Source organism: Trichechus manatus, unplaced genomic scaffold (assembly GCF_000243295.1).
Source record: "Trichechus manatus latirostris isolate Lorelei unplaced genomic scaffold, TriManLat1.0 scaffold00186, whole genome shotgun sequence".
Lineage (NCBI taxonomy): Eukaryota > Metazoa > Chordata > Mammalia > Sirenia > Trichechidae > Trichechus > Trichechus manatus.
In genome coordinates, this window is record NW_004444122.1 from 2,593,529 (window position 1) to 2,601,541 (window position 8,013).

The 8,013-nt window shown below is 45.4% G+C and overlaps 1 pseudogene; it reads left to right on the top strand.

Annotated features, from left to right (window-relative positions):
- The first annotated feature begins 4,714 nt into the window (after window positions 1-4,714).
- LOC111822642 (protein FAM170A-like) lies at window positions 4,715-5,597 on the top strand (annotated as a pseudogene).
- Window positions 5,598-8,013: the final 2,416 nt, after the last annotated feature.

Consider the following 8,013-nt stretch of genomic DNA (forward strand, 5'->3'; position numbering starts at 1 on the left):
CCAGCTTCCATTCCTCAGGACTATCACATACATGGGGACAGTAGCTTTTATTCCTGGAGTAGCTAACTGGTGCCAGCATGGCAATAAGAACCTTGTCCTCCAAAAATTTGGGATTGTGTATTTTAGTGGGTTAGGGGACTACTTGAGGGATCACTGAGGATGTTTGCCTTGTTTCAGCTTATTCGGGATCCAGTGGCTACCCCAGGACCACCTATGGAAAGGTGTAAAGAGATATAAACTCATTAATCCTATTGCTGTCTTATTGACTCCGACACATATCCATCCTATATAGGGATACACACATCTTTAAAAAAATCTCCATATTAAAGGAAATATCTGTAAGGTCACAAACTGACCACAGAAATAATGGAACAGATACTTGAGTAACCACTCGCAGGTGAAATGCAGACTTTGCACGTATAATTTGAAAAAGTCACTATGTAAATGGAAAGCTAAAGCCCTCAACAAGCAACAGCAGTAACCCCTAAAGAGGGGGAGAATGTGATTTCCAGAGTTACTACATTTTAATAGTAAAAATTTCCATTTCTCTTAAAAATATTCCAAAGCATACAAAGAATAGGAAATATGGCTCATACATAGGAAAGAAAAAATCTGACAGAAACGATCCATGAGGAAGTCCAGACATTGGAATTACTAGTCAAAAACATTAAATCAAATATCTTAAATATGCTCAATGAAGTGAAGAAAACCATGGACAAAGAGGTAAATCAGGATAACAATGTATGAACAAATAGCAAATGTCAATAAAGGCTTAGAAACTACAAAAATCAATCAAATGGAAATTATGAAACTGAAAAGCATAACAGCCAAAATAAAAAATTCACTAGAGTGGCTCAATGACAGATTTGAGCAGGCAGAACAAAGAATCAGCAAATTTGAAAACAAGGCAATTGAAATTATCCAGTCACAGGGGCAAGTAAAAAAGAAAAGAAGAAAAACGAAGAGAATCTGAGGGCTCTGTAGGACACCATCAAACATGCCAGCAAACATATTATGGGTTTCCAAAAGGAGAGCAGAGAGAGAACGGTGTAGAAAAAATATTTGAAAAAATGATGGCCAGATATTTTTCATATTTGATGAAAGACATAAATCATGTAGCAGACTGGCCTTGGCTCAAACCTGTGTGTTTTCAGGATTCGAAGAGCAGCTATAGGGCAAGCCCCAAAGCCCAAGTCCTTTCAATTCTCTGCTTGTATCAGGTTTGGTATTGCCCAATGGCCAAAGCAGTCATAAGTTCAGTTGCAATTCAAGAGGTGAATAAAGACTTCTCCCTTGCCAAAAAGAGTTGCCGGGTCATTTTATAAGGGCATGGTAAAGAAATACAAAGAATATATGGTCATACTGTATTCAATTATAATAAATAAAAGTACTCAAGTGTATTCTGAACTATAGAAAGACATTCGTTGAGTACAAGAACTTCCCAGAGTAGGGAGTAGCATATTCTACCAGGAATAGTGTCAAGGAAGGCTTCAACCAAGAAGTGATATTTGAACCAAATTTGGAATATGAGTGCACGGTTAGGGGGTGAAAAATGGCTCAAGAATTCATGAAAAATTAAAAGGGCATGGATACAGAGACAGCAAGATCATCTCCCATGAACGGGGCCAAGGGTGTGTTGCCATGTGGGGAATATAGAGTGATATGACACATAAAGCTGGGACATCAAGTCGTTTAGGCATCCTCAGCAAGCTGTGACCTGAAGTATAACAATGTTGTTGTTTTTAGGAGCTATCAACTCGACTCTGACTCCTACTGACCCCATGTGACGGAAGAGAACAGCCACTTACGGTTTCCAAGGCCATAATCTTTATGGGAGCAGATCACCAGGTCTTTCTCTCCCGGAGCCATTAGGTGAATTTGAACATTTTGGTTAGTAGCCAGCACTTAACCATTGCCCTACCTGGGCTCCTCTAACAGTGAGCATTCACATAATCTTAGTCTGTAGCAGTTACTGTTGTCAGTCGTTGCACCCTCTCAACAACCTTATGAGAAGGGTAGAGTTCTCTAAATCTTACAGATAATGAAAGTGAGGCATGGAGAAGTTAAACACCTAGTCCAACATCACACTACCAGTAAGTGGAGAAGTTAGGGCTCAAACCAGGAGTTTGGCTGAGGTCTGTTCTCTTCACCACCATGCTTTACCAGGGAGAGTGGATCAACAGAGGAGAGGGGAAAGAACATCTTCCAGTCAAAGGGATCAGCCTATGTGAAGCCTCAGCTGCAAAGGCTGGAGAGGGCTTCAGAGTGGTCAAGTTTCCAGGATTGGTGTGATGTGGTTCAGACAGTGTCAGAGGAGAGGTTTGGAGGAAACAACGGCCATGACACTGCTATCATTCCCTGGACTCTCATGTCACCCCAACGGATGGTATCCTGTCTGAGGGCAGGAAAAGTTCAATTCATTTTGTCTGTATTATTTCCCTTATAACAACTTCCTAACCCCTGTCACAAGAGTTGCCACATTTTTCTTGTTGCCATATTTAGATTCAAACTGGGCCCTTGGAACTGAGTACTGTCAGCAATGACGTCACACAAGGGTTATGGAAGCCTTGGTGATCACTCAGATCCCAACTGCTCTTTGGAGAGGTTGTCGATCTGAAGGTCTCCTGTGGGAGAGCGACTTAAGTGACCAAATCACAGAGAGTTAGTCCTAAATAACTCTCTGTGTTGGAGTCTCCAACTTGTGAGAGATTGGGACACAATTTCTAACTGGGAGGAGGGAAAAACATCCTTCAGACGACCATCCTTTTTGGCTCATCTTCACCCAGCCAGGAGGAAGAGGCTTTTCTCTAAGACTTGAGGTAAGGGTGGGAGGAAAAGTCTCCCTGATCACTCAGAGCTGGCAGTGACGGGTTGTAGTTCCCGGGATAAGAGGGCCACAAGGACAGAAGATGAAGGCTTCGATGTGTGGTGATGGGGTTCACTAAGGCTTTCACTGCCATTTAATAGACCATTTCCCAAAGAATGTGATGTGAATGAATAAACGAAGGAATAAATGGGTTAATCATAACTTTCTACTGTGATCTGAGGGCTTTCCACAGTAAGGAGGAGAAGTCACTCAATGTTTTAGGCCCACAATATTCCTGCTTATGTCTCTGGGCTAGAAGGAGGGAAGTGGTCACCTGGGGCAGTGGGTGTAAGATGAGGGAGAAGGGTGGTTACAGAGACTTGTACTTATTTTTATATGTTCTAATGAGATTGAATTGACAAGTCATGTGAGGAATTAAATAAATTGTATCCAAGGGTTTTGGGAGTGGGTGGTGTGAGGGAACACAGGGTGCTACACTGACCCAGAGTTCCCAGTCGCTGTGAGCTGCAGCAGTCCCCAGTCTGGGCTCAGATAGCAGACGGTCTGGGCAGGCCTTCCCCCACTGAGCTCCAGGGACTTCCTTTTTCCTCCAAGTTCTAAAGTTCTCTTTAGAATTAAAATTTTAAAATCTTACCACACTTAACCTGAGCTTTTGCTATAATTCCTGGTGGTGCACCCTGACCCTACCCAGTGTCCTTCTCCTCCACCCACGCCTTTTTCTGTTCTGCCGCTCTCCTGTGCCCCCTGCAGTGGCTGAGCCCTGCTTTCTGCTCCCTCCTTGGTCTCTGTGTCCCTCTAATATACTCCTAGGAGGTTCCTCCCTTCCATCTTGCGTCTCTCCCTTGAGCTTTCCTTCCATCCAACTCACATAGACTACCTCCATCTCCTTCTTCACTCTGAAATCTCCAGTCCTTCCCTCATATTCAGAATCACATACAGACCTTTAGGCTGACATGGACAACCCACCCAGGTGAGGTGGTTGTATTTGGCGACTGACATTTGTGGAATCAAAGCTCTCAGATATGGTCATCTGTTTTCTGCTTAAGGACCTTGAAAGAGTTTATCTAATGAGGACCTGTTACGGGGGCTTCTGTTTTCAGAAAGGCAGCTTTAACCTTCTGCTGTTGCTTGTTAGGAAGGGTACAGGGAAGAGGTATATTTGTAAGAGTCTTAACAAAATATACTAATTATTCTTTCACTTTAAGTATAATTTGTCTATAAAGAGCCTTCCCAAAAAAGAGGTTAAAGAGGTGAGCATTTCTCCTGTTTGAGTGTTTACACCATAAATTTACTAAGAAAATCATCCTAATAGAAAAGTTCTTCAAGAGAAGTCTCAGACTATTATGAAGGTTGAGGAAAATGAGGTTTTACGTGTTTCAAAGGAGCCAATTTATTTGGAATACAACAAATGAATGTCAGAAAAAAATAAGTAACTAGAAAACTCTTTATTTATAAATATAAAATCCCAAGGTACTTTCTTCAAAGAACATAAGCTTTTATTATAAGTTCCTACCATCATTAGTAGGGTCTTCGGTGGCACAAATAGTTGCCCAGGACCACGAAACAAAAGGTTGGTGGTTTGAACCACCAGGGGCATAGCCAAGAAAGGCCTGGTATCTGCTTCCATAAAGATTACATACAAGAAAACACTGTGGAGCACAATTCTACTAAGTAACACACAGGGTCGCCATAAGTTGGAATCAACTCCATGGCAATGGGTAATATCATTAGTACCACCTGCAAAGATTTTATCAACCATAGCAATGCCCCCAAAGGAGGGTGGAGCTCTCTCGAAAAAGAAAGGAAGGAGGGTGTGTCCCCAAATTGGAGGATGTGGTGATGCAGAGGCCTCCAGGGTTCCTTATGACCAAATCTTTGGGCTCATAGATGAGGACCCAGGACCTTGAAAGCTCATGTAAATTAACTCTGTTCTCAGAGGTCTCTATATAAGGGGAAAATGCCCAAGAGACAACATCCCAAGCAAAAAGCCTAAGCTCCAGGCCCAGGAAGATTCCATGACAATCAGAAAGGTCTTGTCCCTCAGCTTCCACTGAGCAGACCTCTCACTCATGCAGCTACTGGGGTGCTCCAGAGAAGTGATGAGTCAGGTGCACATATTTTACCCAGATGCGCATAGTCAAGGGGGTGGTTGTGGCCTGGTAGACCAAAACCTCCTTTGCCCCTGTAGGTAAGATGCCCCAGGTCTTTGAGGCCGAGCTCTCAGAGGAGAGCACCATCTGCTCTGCCCCCCGTCTCGGCCAACACCGAGTCCCTCGTCAGCGCCTTGGAGCCTTGGCAGGAGGAGATCGAGGCCTGCACCCCAGAGCCCAGTGTCCAGGAGGAGCACGAGGAGAGGTCCTGCGTGGCCACCCCGGAGTGGATGGTGACCCGTGAGCGAGGCTTCTGCTGCGTGGCCTGCTGCCACGTCTTCCAGTCCCGGGAGGCTCTGGTGGCCCACTGGGAGCATGGCGTGAGCCAGGGCTTCAGCTGCTGTGTCTTCTATAAAGAGCTGCTGGAGAGGCGGCTGCCGCCCTCAGCCCAGTGCAGGCCCCGATGCTGCCACCAGCTGGCCAGGTGCCGCCTGATGGCTGCCAAGAAGAGGGAGGTGAGGGAGAAGAGAGCAGTCTGCTGGAGCTTGGAGGAGCAGCTGGAGAAGCAGAGAGAGAAGCTGAAGAGGCTGAGGCACCAGCTGGACAGGCAGAAGGCCAGGCTGTAGAGGGTTCTCCTGTAGCCTCAAGGCCAGAGGAGGAAGTGCCTGAAGACCTGCTAGCACCTTAGGACTGAGAGGAGCAGGGCCTTTGGGCTGGAAACGTGGGCCCTTCTGAAGAGACATCCATTCAGGCTCCTTTAACCCAGCTTCCCTGGAAGGTCCTTTATACCACCTCCTCTTCACCACCCCCCACCTGCCCACCCCAGTTGCATGGAGAGCTGCAACCCTAAGGGACCTGGGTGGAAGAAGCCCCAGGACAGCTGACTGCAGTCACCAGGTCTGCTCAGAAGGTCCCCTGGCCCAGGAGAAGAGAGGACAGACCTCATCTGGGGAGGTCTCAGGACACTGAGGATGAGCACACGTAAGTAGGGGAAGAGAAATGGCATTTCAGTGGGACTTGGGAGGCTGAGAGGGGACCTCTGCAAAGACAGCTGTAAGGGAGATGTGATGCTGAAGGGAGTGTCCCTGAGTTCTTTGCAGTAGAAGGAACCAGAGAGACGGCAGGCTGTGGGGAAATCTGCCTGCAGGTGAGCAGTGGGCATAAAGCCCTAAACCAAGGACTCTGGGTTCCTTCCCAGCAGCCTGCAGGCAGAGAAAGAAGCAGGGCTTGGCAGGAGGAGAGGAGGGCGGGGTGAAGGAAAAGGAGCTCCCCCCATCCAGGTCTTCTGGCCTCCCAGGATGAACTTGGGTTGATGATTATGAGGCATCATCGTTGCCTCATTAGGGGAGTGTAAGTGGGAGCTGGTGTAGAAAAATCCCCCTGGGTGTTATCCTCTTCTGGATAAGAGTCGATCCAGTACTTACTGGATAATTCCTGTACAGCATCTCCTAGGGTCAGGGGTAGAGCTTTGGAACTTTTCCTTTCCTTTAAAACAAGTTACACTCTCTGGTTTTTGACATATCAATGAAACTTGCTCATTAGTTTCTTTTTTCTGTGGTCTAACCTGACCTGTCCTGAGATCAAAGAACTTAAAGAAAAAGCCTGACTGAGAACATAGGCGCAAAAGAGAGGGCAGTCTTCTAAACCCAGAGAGAACAACAAGAACAGAGATAATCAGAGGTGAGGGTGGGAAGGGGCAGATTCAGGCCCAGACTCAAAACTGAGCAGAAAAGCCCAAGTCTCAACCTAGCATCAAGTCCTTGGAGGTGCCAGTGGTGTGTCCACCCTTTGAAATGAGACCGTGAGTGGCACAGGGAAGTCCTCAGCCACAGGAAGGGAGGGCAGAGCCTCCAGTATGGGCACCCCAATCCACAGGCTGCCCTGTGGGTATTTCTCGGAGTGACAGTGTGGCTACCGCAAGTGAGAGGGTCAGAGGCAGATGGAAGCCAGAGTAGTCAAGTGGGGTGAATTCTGCAGTCTCCTGATGATCAAAAAAGGAAAATCAGAGATTCTCTGAGGTACTGAAGTGGGAGGGGTTGGAAGTCCCAGGGGAGAGGCTGGCTCGGGAGGTCCTAGTTTCTGAATTCTTTTAGTCAAAATCTTTCTTCTCAAAAGTTATCTTTCCAGTGAATGTCCTCTATGATCAATCCTGAAAAGGGTCTAGAATACACAAGGGTGGGTTATCCAGTCGAGCAATTTGGGGAGGAGGTGGTAGCAGCATATCAGGGAAAGAGAATCCTCTAGTGGTGCATGAGTTACCTAGTGAACTGCACATGGCGTCCAGCCTTCTTCATTTACCTGTAGATGTGTACTTGCCAGAGATGTTTGAAGGGTAACTCTACTGACCCTTCCAAAATTACTCCTGGCTTTTTGCAGGTATAGAGATCAGAAGAGCTCATTGGCTCCAAGAACAAGCAAGAAATCTGCTGGCTCTGACTTCTGTACCATCTGTTGTGTGCTCTTCTTCTAGTGATTAAAATCTTTTGTGTCTGTGGTTAAAGAGAATTTTTCCCCTATTAAAAAAAAATCTAACAAAAAGGTTTTAGAAATATATAATGTTGTTTATCAACTTTCAAATCTTTAGAATTCTTTTTATAATATCTCCAAGAATATAGATTTGTATAATGAAAAAATTATAATCAGAGTCCCACCCTCATATGTAATTTGCTCCTGCTCACCGAAGGTGTCCAACGTTAAAAGACACACACGTATCCTTCCATACATTTCTCTTTGCTGGGACACATATACACAGTCACAGGTACACAAGTAGATCTGATGAGGTGTGTGCTTTTACGGAAACATGGTCACACTTTACCCACATTGCTCTCGCCCCTTCTTTGACTTGACATTCTATCTTGCTTCTATGTAAGTCATTAGACATGGCACTAACAGTATCTTTTGAGTCTTCTAAGCTTTAACTCACACTTACACTTAAATCATTTAAATAGATGAGAACAATTACAGTACACATTATCTAGACTTATACATAACACTACTAAAATGGAAACACATATCATCCTTGCTTTTTAAGTCCACTCTTCCTGCATGTTCTAACTCTCCTCCCTGAGTCCTTTCCCACAAGTGAATCCAAGGTAC